The 14477-nt window shown below is 41.0% G+C and overlaps 5 non-coding genes across 5 annotated transcripts; all 5 read right to left on the minus strand.

Moving 5' to 3' along the window:
• Positions 1-178: 178 nt before the first annotated feature.
• On the minus strand, positions 179-261 carry trnal-aag (transfer RNA leucine (anticodon AAG)). The gene has a single exon. It is a non-coding gene; the product is annotated as a tRNA-Leu (tRNA).
• Positions 262-1409: 1148 nt separating this feature from the next.
• Positions 1410-1492, minus strand: trnal-uag (transfer RNA leucine (anticodon UAG)). The gene has a single exon. It is a non-coding gene; the product is annotated as a tRNA-Leu (tRNA).
• A 117-nt stretch (positions 1493-1609) lies between these two features.
• trnal-aag (transfer RNA leucine (anticodon AAG)) lies at positions 1610-1692 on the minus strand. Its single transcript has one exon. It is a non-coding gene; the product is annotated as a tRNA-Leu (tRNA).
• Positions 1693-1809: 117 nt separating this feature from the next.
• Positions 1810-1892, minus strand: trnal-aag (transfer RNA leucine (anticodon AAG)). Its single transcript has one exon. It is a non-coding gene; the product is annotated as a tRNA-Leu (tRNA).
• A 232-nt stretch (positions 1893-2124) lies between these two features.
• On the minus strand, positions 2125-2207 carry trnal-cag (transfer RNA leucine (anticodon CAG)). Its single transcript has one exon. It is a non-coding gene; the product is annotated as a tRNA-Leu (tRNA).
• Between the last annotated feature and the right edge of the window lie 12270 nt (positions 2208-14477).

Below are 14477 nucleotides of genomic sequence, written 5' to 3' on the forward strand. Positions count from 1 at the left end.
CTCACCTCCAGTGGAGACTGCGAATTCAACTTAGCGGCTTAGACCGCTCGGCCATTCATACTCCCACTTGCATACTTGGGGTAACCTTGGCTAAACGCACAAGTTTTTAGCGGAACAGAAGTTTGACAAAGTACCCAATGTTTAAGAGTAGATCACCTTTTTGTCATCCAAAAGAGCCTGTCAGAAGTGGGGTTTGAACCCACGCCTCCAGTGGAGACTGCGACCTTAACGCAGCGCCTTAGACCGCTCGGCCATTCTGACTCCCACTTGCATACTTGGGGTAACTTTGGCTAAACGCACAAGTTTTTAGCGGAACACAAGTTTGACAAAGTGTTAGGTTTAAACACCACACATTTGTATCACCAATCTGAAAGAAGTAAGAACACAAAGAATTGAGGTTATTTTATTTAAAAATGAGAGGGTCTCGGGACTGCTCGCATCTCAGTCCTTTGACACACTCTGAAGATGTCTCCTCCTGCCATATGTATGACCATATGCCCTTTCAAGGTAACACCTTTACAGTATCTTTCCCGATATCCCGCAATCTTCAGACAATAGTTCAAACAGACAAGCAGACCCCCTAATTCTATTAACTAACATTTCGACAGTCTAAACTAAAATCAGGATAACTTATTTACAATAATTCCAACACAAAGTACCCAATGTTTAAGAGTAGCTCACCTCCACTGGAGACTGCGACTTTAAATTAGCGGCTTAGACCGCTCGGCCATTCATACTCCCACTTGCATACTTGGGGTAACTTTGGCTAAACGCACGCGTTTTTAGCGGAACACAAGTATGACAAAGTACCCAATGTTTCAGAGTAGATCACCTCCAGTGGAGACTGCGACCTTAATGCAGCGCCTTAGACCGCTCGCCCATTCTGACTCCCACTTGCATACTTGGGGTAACTTTGGCTAAACGCACACGTTTTTAGCGGAACACAAGTATGACAAAGTACCCAATGTTTCAGATTAGATCACCTTTTTGTAATCTAAAACAGGCTGTTGGAGGTGGGATTTGAATCCACCCCTCCAGTGGAGACTGCGACCTTAACGCAGCGCCTTAGACTGCTCGGCCATTCTGACTCGACGCTCGTTTTAGGGCTAATTTCCCAGGCTGTCAGAAGTGGGATTTGAATCCACGCCTCCAGTGGAGACTGAGACTTTGACGCAGCACCTTAGACTGCTCGGCCATTGTGACTCGACTCTCATTTTAGGGCTAACTTCACAAATTGTCAGAAGTGGGATTTGAACCCACGCCTCCGCCTTAGACCGCTCGGCCATTCTGACTCCCATTTGCATACTTGTGGTAACTTTGGCTAAACGCATAAGTGTTTAGCGGATCACAAGTTTGACAAAGTACCCAATGTTTAAGAGTAGATCACCTTTTTGTCATCGAAAAGAGCCTGTCAGAAGAGGGATTTGAACCCACGCCTCCAGTGGAGACTGCGACCTAAACGCAGCGCCTTAGACCGCTCGGCCATTCTGACTCCCACTTGCATACTTGGGGTAACTTTGGCTAAATGCACACGTTTTTAGCGGAACACAAGTATGACAAAGTACCCAATTTTTCAGAGTAGATCACCTTTTTGTAATCTAAAACAGGCTGTCAGAAGTGGGATTTGAACCCACGCCTCCAGTGGAGACTACGACCTTAACACAACCCCTTAGACCGCTCGGCCATTCTGACTCCCACTTGCATACTTGGGGTAACTTTGGCTAAATGCACACGTTTTTAGCGGAACACAAGTATGACAAAGTACCCAATTTTTCAGAGTAGACCAGCTTTTTGTAATTTAAAACAGGCTGTCAGAAGTGGGATTTGAACCCACGCCTCCAGTGGAGACTGCGACCTTAACGCAGCGCCTTAGACCGCTCGGCCATTCTGACTCCCACTTGCATACTTGGGGTAACTTTGGCTAAACGCACAAGTTTTTAGCGGAACAGAAGTTTGACAAAGTACCCAATGTTTAAGAGTAGATCACCTTTTTGTAATCTAAAACATGCTGTTGGAGTTGGGATTTGAATCAACCCCTCTAGTGGAGACTGCGACCTTAACGCAGCGCCTTAGACTGCTCGGCCATTCTGACTCGACTCTCGTTTTAGGGCTAACTTCCCAGGCTGTCAGAAGTGGGATTTGAACCCACGCCTCCAGTGGAGACTGCGACCTGAACGCAGCGCCTTAGACCGCTCGGCCATTCTGACTCCCACTTGCATACTTGGTGTAACTTCTGCTAAACGCACTGGTTTTTAGCTGAACGCAAGATTGACAAGGTACCCAATGTTTAAGAGTAGATCACCTTCTTGTCATCTGAAACAGGCTGTCAGTAGTGGGATTCGGACCCACACCTCCAGTGGAGACTGCGATCTAAACGCAGCAACTTAGACCGCTCGGCCATTATGAGTCCCACTCTCATTTTTAGGCTAACTTCCGCTAAACCCTCAGGTTTTTTGCGGAACACAAGGTTGACAAGGTTCCCAATATTTAAGGGTAAATCCCCATTTTGTCATCTAAAACAGCCTGTCAGAAGCGAGATTCAGACCCACACCTCCAGTGGAGACTGTGACCTGAATGCAGCAGCTTAGACCACTCAGCCATTCTGACTCTCACTTGCACCTTTGGGTTAACTTCAGCTAAATACAGAAGTTTTTAAAGGAACACAAGGTTGACAAAGTACCCAAAGTGATAGGTTCACCAATAGGTATTCCCAATTTGAATGAACCACCTTCAGCCGCCGATGCTTGTCAAAACAATTTACAGTTCTCCGATCTTCGGTGTGAGCGACCGTGTGAGAGGTCGATGTTTCTCAAAACAATTGTTGAAAGTATTCCGGATCCGATGTTTCGGTGTGAACAATTGTTTTGAGAAGTCCAAATAACAGGGGAGTGACCTTCCCGTTGTTTATCACGGTTGCAAGCAGATGTACTGAAAATTACATTTTAAATGTTACTAACCTTCATTGCAAGCACATATATATATATAATGATTATATTTCAAGCAAAGTTATAATAATGATAACCCTACCACAAAGTTTAAGTGTAGATCAGCTTCTTGTCATCTAAAACAGGCTGTCAGAAGTGGGATTCAGAACCACACCTTAAGTGGAGACTGTGACCTGAACACAGAACCTTGGACCGCTCGGCCATTCTGACTCCCACTAACATACTTGGGGTAACTGCAGCTAAATACACAAGTTTTTAGCGGAACACAAGGTTAACAAAGTACCCAATGTTTAAGAGTAGATCACCTTTTTGACTTCTAGAACAGCCGGTCAGAAGTGGCATTCGGACTCACACCTCTAGTGGAGACTGCGATCTGAACGCAGCGCCTTAGACCGCTCGGCCATTGTGACACCCACTCTTGTTTTTAGGCTAACTTCCACTAAACGCACGTGTTTTTAGCAGAAGGTTGACAAAGTACCCAATTTTTAAGTGTAGATCAGCTTCTTGTCATCTAAATCAGGCTGTCAGAAGTGGGATTTGAACCCACGCCCACAGTGGAGACTATGACCTGAATGCAGCGCATTAGACCGCTCAAACATTCTGACTCCCACTAACATCCTTGGGGTAACTTCGGCTAAACACACAAGTTTTTAGCGGAACACGTTTCAGAGTAAAATAAGTTTCTCATTTTGCACGTTGTCTAAATCATTTACAGTGGTACCTTGTCATACGACCGCTCATCTTTCAATATTTTCGTCTTACGACGGAAATTTCGATCTAATAATTCGCCCGTCATGCGATCAAAATTTCGTGATGCGACCAAGCCCCGGTGGCCATGGCTTTTTTGCATATCTTTCGTGTATAACAATATCTACGAGCACCAAATGAGTTATTCAGACCAGGAAATGCACAACGCGCATGCACGGGAAAAAGAGGGCTTTCTGGGTAATGAAGTATACTTGTGCACACAACGCCGACAGGCAATGGCACTCTTTCTCAGAATAAAACTTTACCCACAATCAATACGTGGGTAAGCTCAGCTGCTGCATTTCCTGTTATTTTTATCTAATACGAGGAGTATTATATTACTTCTTGTTCGCTGCTCATAAGAACATCAGGGGCACTGGCTCGCAACTCCCCGCAATAGCAACCCCGGTAGCAACTCTATCATAGGGGCCGTTCAAAGCGGATGTGACCACAGACGCTACAAGCTGAAAGGGAGCCGCTAGCCAGCGCCCCCAAAGCTCCCATGAACAGCGGAGCGATCGCTGATAAAAGACTTCTGCTCGTTGGCAAGTGGTCGTGTGTTATCCGATTGTGAGGACATTTGTGTGCATCATTTTCGGAATATTTTGAAGGGAATAGTACAACAGCAAACAGCCCATCGATAGCGAACGTGAGGGTGGAGTGTTTGTTCCGTTTACAAGTGCGTTGTGTGGGAAAAAAAACGAAGCCCCCCCGCCCGCTCTGTGCGTCTCTCTCTACCGTCGGCGAAATCCGCCCAATTTTAGTTAGATTAAACACATTTTATTTCTATTAAACCACTCGTTATTTGTTACTTTGTTAATAGATGGGGAATTTGAAGAAATAAAACATTTTTTCCAATCCAATATCCTGTTTTTGGTGTTTTTTCAGAGGGCTGGAACGAATTAATTTGTTTTCCATTCATTTCAATGGGAAACGTCAGCTCGAGTTACGAGAACCTCGTCATACGATCTCAGTCTCGGAACGGATTACGATCGTATGTCGAGGTACCACTGTATTATGCAATATAAGTAGCATTGCTCACTTCATTTTCTACAGCACGTGTGCATTCTCATCAGTTTTTTCAAGCTATGTCGACATGTTTTACCTATGTCCAATGTTCCCTCTAAGCTGCGCGCGTGCGCAATTGCGCATTACTCTCGTCTTCTCTGCGCACAGCAAATCATATGGAGCGCACAAAATAAAATCCCCATTTTTATTTGTCATTTTTTATTTATTTTTATTTTTTTAGCTGAGGCCGATGCGCGAACCACTCATCTGCCGGGCCGCCCATTCATAGATATTAATCAATACATTTTATTATTACTAAATCATTTATGTGTAGTACACATGCACCTGCTTATGGCAGGTGTGATACTGGTGTGTGCCCATAGCGAGCAATGATGATGTTCCTCACACCGGTACTCTGTGTGCTCAGGGAGGTTGTCTTTCTGCCCAGGCAAACAAAAAATTAGAGGGAACATTGCCTATGTCCACAAAACAAAATCGGGATTAATTGTAATTTGCTGTTTGTATTTTTCATTCTTTTGCATGATTTAACTATTGAGAAAAAAGGAAACTAGTGTATGAAAATGGAAAATATTTGAGGAGAACAGAGGATTCAATGTTTCTCTGACAAAATCATTTGCAATATTTGCCAATATGTAAGAATTGCATGTTTGCTCTGTCGCGAGAAGTTGTCAAATTAAGGTTAGGTTAGAACTTTATTTCATTCCATATTCAGGAAATTTCTTGGTTGCAGTACACAAGACACACAAGACATTGTAGACCTAGGTAAAAATTTTAATGATGAAGGCTCATTATGTATACGTAGCCAATGAAGTATTTTTGATAGTAGGCTAATGTATAGATACAGCATGTTTTCCTTACATTGTGAGGCTTATATAAGTCTTTTGATTTTTAGCGGCTCCAGACATATTTGTTTTTTGTATTTTGGGTCCAATATGGCTCTTTCAACATTTTGGGATACCGACCCCTGCCGCACACAGAGAAATGTTTTCTTCAGATAAGGATGGGTGATTATCTACACCAGGGGTGGGCAAACTAGTATGCCACATAGGGCCACTGTGGGTGCAGGTTTGCATTCCAACTCATAGAGAGGGCACCTTTTCACCAATCTGGTGTCCTACAAGTGCAATCAGTGGATTGCAGTCAGGTGCTTCTTGTTTTCTGCAGAAATCTCATGGGTTAAAGTCTTTGTACTGGATCGGTTGGAACAAAAACCTGCACCCACGGTGGCCCTCGAGGACTGGTTTGCCCACCCCTGATCTACACGATCATTTTGAAAGGAACTTGCTTGCTTGGCCTTTCTCCATGTTTCCTCTAAAAACAATAAATAGGCCAAAGCAAGTGAACCATTTAATCTCAAACTGTGATCTGGTGTGATTATACAAACATTCACTACAAGACCAAGTCTTCGAAACTGGCCTGGTTGCATTTGGATCTAAAATAAGTGGTTTAGAAAGTATGTGCGTGTTAGCCCCTATAACTAAAAAAGTAGAGATTCACAGAAAACATTTGGAAAGCAAAGTTGACACTGTTTAATGCACAACAAGATATTTTCATGGCATGATTTTAATATAGTAATTACAATGACTTGTACATTTTGGACAAATCCACAGTCTATAAATGATAAAAGTCCCAAAGGATCAGGCTCACTATGCTCTTAGGAGATGATCAATTGAGTGGAGAGCAGCCAAGTAAAAGTCATCCAGGTGAGGAATGATCAAGGAAGGTAAAAAATAAATAAACCAATGAAAAAAAATCCTCCTTATGTCCTTTTTGAGAGTCCCAAAAAAATGAAGCAAAGATGCTTCTAATGGCTATATCGGACATTCACCCATGGATGAATACAAACACATTTAACAAACTTGAATAAATAAACTTTTTTTTAATTGCTAACTGAGACAAATCAAAGAACCTTTACCACAGTGATTTAATCATTGCTTCACAAGCCTCCCTTTTATTTCCCATGTTTGACATTATTTCCCATTATTTTGGCACTCTTTCAACAAAGAAGGTGATCTTGTAGTCTCGATGTACACACACACACACACACACACACACACACACACACACACACACACACACACACACACACACAAGAAATGTGTCACTTGAATGTACAGCACAAACCTGTCCATGTATAGAGCATCACCCCTTGTGGTGATGGCACTGCATTAATCAAATTCAACAAAAGAAAATACAGAATATATACTTTTTTTCCAATATAATTTTTTTTGTCACAGGAATATGACGTTCCCGTGTTTAATGAGTATGATACAAAAGTCAACGTGATGAAATTGCCTTGATGAGGTTGACATGTTTTTGTATGGCGCAACAGAGCTGTTCCTCACATTTCCCGACTTTGCATTTCTACCAATTTAAGTGCTTGAAAAAAAACAGCAACAATGGAAAAAACCAAAGGAAAACTAAACCATCACATTTTTCATGTTAGTTTTGTGATGATTCATATAGGTACAATGATCAAATGACTGAACTTGTTAAATGCTACAGTTTGCTCATGTTCCTGCACTTTTATGTTTGCACGCATTCTCCCGTTCTGTTCAAATCTGTCCTTTACATACCATTATGGCACACATTTAGCCATTCCCTGTCAAATGTCTCTGGGGATCACAACAAGTAGCACTGGATGTCTAATATTTTGCATAATCAAAACTCTTACTTTAAACTTACTTATACTCTTACTCCTACTTATCTCACTTTAACGACAATCTTTTGAGCTATCGCGACCAACACATTATATTCAAACAGGAGCTGGAATCACCATTTTCTTTCTCGCCGCCCCTGCAAAATAATGCGAGACCCAAAACATGCCATCTGCTGGTGATAATACATCAACTGTAAATTGAAAAGTCTCAGGAAAACTCCCACTTTAGATTTACCATATTTTCTCGCATATAACCCGCCGCGTATAATCCCTTAAAATTGTTGAATTTTACAATTTCTCGCGTATAAGCTGCCCCCTGATTCACAATTTTCACCTCCATATTCATGGTTTTAATAGGAAGTACAAAAGTGTTACTTTGAAGGGAAAATCTTAAGAAAAATCATCTCATGTGGTATTTCTGAGATAATGTATGAATCAAAGGCACATTATTAGGGTCAATATCATAAGAAAGTTAGTAATTCATCGAGTAATGGTTGTTTTCTTACTGCAAAACTGAAAATAACCAACAAATAGTAAACGTTAATTTGTCGACATCTACTGGTGAAAAAGAGTATAGAGCTGTAAATCTTGTGCACATAAGCCGCACCCTTGATTCAGTCATCATTTTTCTGAGAGTTACAAACACGGCTTATATGCGAGAAAATACGGTAGACAGTTACCCTGGTACTAACTTTTGTGAGTCACAAGTTTGGGAGGAAAAATGCAAGTCAATGAAAGGTAAGAGCCCACTGCATCAAAAAGATAAGACTCATAAATGGGAAAATTGTTGACTTGGATTAGCAGTGCTATTTGAATTATCAACAGAGTGATTTCAATTATGAATTCCACCCCAAAAATAAGTACAAAAAAATACTTAAGTGTTGGGAGAAATGACTTGAGGAGGGGCATTCCTGCAAGGAGGTTGGCAGGTTTATCCTTATTCTCTGAGATGAAGTAAGCAGTTGTCTGTTTCCACAGAAAAAAAAGGCACAATTTAGTTTAAAATGATAAATTGGGAGCGGCCCGGTGGGGCAAGCGGTTAGCGTGTCGGCCTCACAGCTCTGGGCTTCTGGTTCAAATCCAGGTCACGTCCACCTGAGTGGAGTTTGCATGTTTTCCCCGGGCCTGCATGGGTTTTCTCTGGGTACACCACATTCCAAAAAAAAAACATGCATGGTAGGCTGATTGGGCACTCTAAATTGAGTGTGCAGGGTTGTCCATATCATTGTGCCCTGTGATTGGCTGGCCGTCAATTCAGGGTTTTCACCGCCTCTGGCCTGGAGTCAGCTGGGATAGGCTCCAGCACCCCCCGTGACCCTAATGAGGATAAAGCGGTTCATGAGATGATCGAATTAAGCATTTCTTTATGTAGATTTAAGATTTTTTTTACCAGATCTACAAATGACCTAGCTCATCTGTTTAATTCAAAAAATCAATTGTTTGTTTTCAGGATATATTTTTATCACACCGCAATTGCCTCCAATTCTACGGCAGATGTATCTAACCCAGTGGTCCCCAAACTATTCCAGAAAGGGCCGCAGTGGGTGCAGGTTTTCGTTCCAACCGGTAAGAGGAAACCTTTCCACCAATCTGGTATCCTAGAAGTGCAATCAGTGGATTGCAGTCAGGTGCTTCTTTTTTCAGCAGAAACCTCATTGGTTAAACTGTTTGTGTTGAATCGGTTGGAACAAAAACCTGTACCCACAGCGGCCCTCCAGGACCAGTTTGGAGACCTCTGATCTAACCTGACATCGTGCCTGCGTACTCCTGCTTGCTCGGAATACCCCTCCATTCTGAGTGGCTAACCAACTGCATTCCAACAAAACCATCACATCTTAAGTGTTTACCTTTTCTTGTTAACAGCCCCGCAAACACAAACAACCTGTTTAGCCTCTGATGACCTTTTAAAGTGTTGATAGACACAATTCTCCAAACCACTCAATAAATCTGCTTGGAAAATCAACAGTAAAGGCATGAGAGTGGAATAACACCAAACATGAATGAATCCCCAGCTATCAAACGGTTACCATTACATTCATTTTCCAACAGCGTTGGATGTTTTACCTCCTCGTTGTTCACGTGAAAGGCACAGTGAGAAAACGCTTGATGGATTTCTGGAGAATATCAATTCACGCTTAAAAGGTAAACAAAGCAAGCCCTTTGGTTTGACAACCCTCTTGATAAATTAATTGGGAGGAGAGTTGTTATCTTGCCCTTCTGATAACACAGGCAGAAGCCATTGTGACGGAGGGGGCTTCAGGGTGTCAGATGCCTGAGGCATAAACAACACGCAAGTGTTTGGCTGTGAAGTGACATGCTTTGATGGCGTCAGCTGTCATCGACAGATCCGCTATGTGAGATCGCGTGTGTGCAACTCAACTGTTAATTCGCTTAGTCATCGGATTAGGGGAGTTGTCGCTATTCGGGTTGTGATGTTATGAATACATTACACTCATGGATGACATTTCGATGACATTATTTCACAAGCAATCGTGACCAAGTGCAATTTCCCAGAACAGTTTCAGCTGAAGAGCTAAATTACAAACGCCTTTCTGACCGGACTTAATCATTTTTCGAGGTCCTGTACAAACTTGTGTAGGGAATATTTTTTTCTAATTGAGATTTGGGTAGCGCTGCTTGATGAAATCTTCAAGAGAAAAAAAAAGGATTTATTGCTACTACCAGTTCGGTGTCAAACGAAAAATAAAACAAACAATATAGCATTTAAAACAACCACATGGCTTTGCTTGAGAGTCTGTTTTATGTTTTATTATTATTGTGGCCTTCTGGTTAGTGGGCCTAGCTCAATGTATAGTGATGCATAAAGTTTTATATTATAACAACATGCAGGGATTGTCTTGGTGAGCCCATTTAAAAATAAAAATCGAAAACAAATTATTTATACATAAAGCTGGGGTCTGCAGACTGGCAGGCCTATATTTTGCAGCTCCTTTAATGACATTCTGGTTAATAACTGTATCAGAGGCTTAAAAACTTTCGAGATATTCATGACGCTCATGTTGTTGTTGTTGTTGTTGTTGTGTACACTATCATTTTTATCTATTTCTCTGTGAATCGTAAACAAATCACAATGAAATTTGGTATGTATATTGTCAGATTGTACACATTGATTTCTGGGCCTGATTTTTTTATGTCTTTTTAAATCCAGGCTGATTAATTAAATGCGGGTTTACATTTACCAGGCGGTCAGGAGTTTGCCAGGCGTGTGCTTTTCATCACAGTCTTCAACCTGTACAAGCACACTAGTGGTATTTTAGTTGGGTTGACACCGACCCCGATGGGTATTATTATCATTGGAGAAATTTACAATCTCAGAAATTACATAACGACATTATTAACTAGACATAGGAAAATGGAAAGGTGCAGTGAGATGTGAGAAGGAAGAAGGTCACCAATGTTCTGGAGAACTGTTTGTGTTTACAACTGTTATTCATAAAATGGGGAAGACTGGATCGCATGTATTTTTTCTGTCATGCTTGGAAATCTTTTTGTAAATGTGGCCCAAACTCACCAAGAGTTTGAGAACCCTACTCTTAAATTAGAGTTATTCGGCCAACCATTTTGTCCAAAATTACCAAGAATCTACCTAAAAAGGGTACTCGGACGTTTCGTCGAAAGACGTTTGGTCCCCGGACGTTTGGTCGACCGGACGTTTGGTCGACCGGACGTTTGGTAGAACGGACGTTTGGTAGAACGGACGTTTGGTAGAACGGACGTTTGGTAGAACGGACGTTTGGTAGAACGGACGTTTGGTAGAACGGACGTTTGGTAGAACGGACGTCTGGTCGCCGGGTTGTTACTGTTGAAACCAGCTCTCAAAATTATAATCATGAGAGAGATAGTGTGAGTTTAATATCTAAATATCTAATATCAAAATATCAAGAGTAAACTCTGTCATAATTCGTCGACCAAACAGTAAACTGTTCGGTCGACCAAACGTCCGGTCGACCAAACGTCTTTCGACCAAACGTCCGGTCACGCCTAAAAAGTCCAAAAAACTGACTAGAGCTAATCTAATCGTATGTTAGGAATAAAGAAAAGACATGCATAAACCATTTGACAAGGATTTAGCCAATGCAGAGTAGTGTGGTCATTTCAAAAGTATCCAGATTTAATTTTTTAAGTCTTAGTAGCACGTAAATTGAAGCAAAAATGAATTACTTTTGATTTAATAATCATTAATATATACTCTTATAAAATACAATTTTGTCGTGGCCCTTCATTTAAAAGCACGTTACACTTGAGTATTTTGTTTCTGCTTGTTGTAAGGCTTAAAATGATAAATTACATTTCATTTTAGTTTGGAGTGTTTTGAGTTGTGAGCATGTTCAAAGTACAAATTAACTGTAGTATCTGAAGGCAACAATGTAATGGACATTAACTAATGCTTAAAACTGACAAGCAATCATAAATTTGGGAATACCTGTCCCAATCTATGGCACTGAAGATGTAAATGAAAACTGACATAAAAATCATACAATCATAAAAAATAAGATAAAGGCTGAAAGATGAACATAATAATATAAAACTTCAGATTGACATAATAGCCAAGTTGTTAGATAACATGAAATTCATAGCGCTACAGATTACTACTTCACATGACGTTTGACAAACAAAACCACTTATTGCAGATGAAAACATCTTTCCAATAAAACATATACAGCGATCCCAACAGAGATGAGTTGGCTATTAGAAAAATTAAAAAAAAAAACTCTGAGTTCTGTTTTAGAATTTTTAAGGCTTTTGTGATGGGAATGTAGGGCAAAGTAGCTGAAACTACCACAGTGTATTAGTAGAATTAAAAAAAAACATGCGCTGGTAGTAGTTGAGGGGTGACTTTTTTAAATATTTATAGTGTGTATTTTTATTTTAGTTTTTGTAGTTATTTTATTTTTTACATTTTTGCACTTGTGTAATGACATACACCTATTCCATAAATATTGGGATGCAGTTCTCATCCATTTGGCTTTAGACACACACATTGGCTTTGAAATGGAAAAAAAAAACCCAGCTGTGCTTTAATGACTAAAGCTAAAACTAAAACTTTCAATTTCAATTCTAATCAGAGTAATGGTGAAGAGGGTAGTAACGACAATAATTTGAATTTGACTCACACATTTTTAGTCACCTTATTGGTCATGGGCAATTGGTTTCTAGTTTTTTATTTTTTATTTTTTTAATCTCATCATTCTAAAATAAGAGACAATCCCTTATAAAGAATAATTTAAAATATAAAGGCTTATTTTGAACCAATTTTGTACTTTGTTCCATTGGTTGATTTGTTTTAGATGTGAGCAAAATGTAATTTAAAAAAAATGACTCAGTTTTGAATGCCATTTTGTCCAATGCAGGTGGTTATGTGTGAGCCAATTGCACCTGTCTCTTTAAATTGACTTTGATGTGAACGCTGACTAAAGCAGCAGGATTAAGTCTTCAAGTGTTTTGGAAAATCTGAACAATCCGCTCTTACTGTATTCATCCGTATGCTTCAGAGCTCATTGAACGCCACCTGGCTGCGCAGCTGGACAATGACCTTAAGCAAACGGAGGAAGCAACCATTGACTATTCTTAACGCAAAGAAGTGGAATGTTATGCAACTGCCAGTTCATTCACCTGACCTGAATCCAATTGACTTGCTCTAAAGAAAAGAACCGGACTGCCAGGCTAAAATGCAAACCATTTTTCCCAAATATTCGTAAACATTCGAAAAATCGCACGTGGGAATACAGTGGGGCAAATAAGTATTTAGTCAACCACCAATTGCGCAAGTTCTCCTACTTGAAAAGATTAGAGAGGCCTGTAATTGGCAACATGGGTAAACCTCAACCATGAGCGACAGAATGTGGGAAAAAACCCCAGAAAATCTTTATTTTTAAAGAATTTATTTCCAAATTAGAGTCTAACTTCTTCTAAAGAGGTCTAACAAGGTCTCCACTCGTTACCTGTATTAATAGCATCTGTTTTAACTCATTATCAGTATAAACAACACCTGTCCACAACCTCAGTCTCTCACACTCCAAACTCCACTATGACCAAGACCAAAGAGCTGTTGAAGGACACCAGAGACAAAATTGTAGACCTGCAACAGGCTGGGAAGACTGAATCTGCAATAAGTAAAACGCTTGGTGTAAAGAAATCAACTGTGGGAGCAATTTTAGAAAATGGAAGACATACAAGACCACTGATAATCTCCCTCGATCTGGGGCTCCATGCAAGAGCTCACCCCCGATAACAAGAACGATGAGCAAAAATCCCAGGACCACACGGGGGGACCTAGTGAATGACCTACAGAGATCTGGGACCACAGTAACAAAGGCTACCATCAGTAACACAATGCACCGCCAGGGATTCAAATCCTGCACTGCCAGACACGTCCCCCTGCTGAAGCCAGTACACATCCAGGCCCGTCTACGGTTCGCTAGAGAGCATTTGGATGATCCAGAAGAGGACTGGGAGAAAGTGTTATGGGCAGATGAAACCAAAATAGAACTTTTTGGTAGAAACACAGGTTCTCGTGTTTGGAGGAGAAAGAATACTGAATTGCATCCGAAGAACACCATACCCACTGCGAAGCATGGGGGTGGAAACATCATGCTTTGGGGCTGTTTTTCTGCAAAGGGACCAGGATGACTGATCTGTGTGAAGGAAAGAATGAATGGGGCCATGTATCGAGTGATTTTGAGTGAAAATCTCCTTCTATCAGCAAGGACATTGACGATGAGACGTGGCTGGGTCTTTCAGCATGACAATGATCCCAAACACACATCCAGGGCAACAAAGGTTGTGGCTTTGTAAGAAGCATTTCAAGGTCCTGGAGTGGCCTAGCCAGTCTCCAGATCTCAACCCCATAGAAAATCTGTGGAAGGAGTTGAAAGTCCGTGTTGCCCAACGAAAGCCCCAAAACCTCACTGCTCTAGAGGAAATCTGCATGGAGGAATGGGCCAAAATACCAGCAACAGTGTGTGAAAAGCTTGTGAAGAGTTACAGAAAACGTTTGGCCTCCGTTATTGCCAACAAAGGGTACATAACAAAGTATTGAGATGAACTTTTCCTATTTACCAAATACTTATTTTCCA

The sequence above is a fragment of the Stigmatopora argus genome, chromosome 6 (assembly GCF_051989625.1).
Source record: "Stigmatopora argus isolate UIUO_Sarg chromosome 6, RoL_Sarg_1.0, whole genome shotgun sequence".
In the NCBI taxonomy this organism is placed as follows: Eukaryota; Metazoa; Chordata; class Actinopteri; order Syngnathiformes; family Syngnathidae; genus Stigmatopora; species Stigmatopora argus.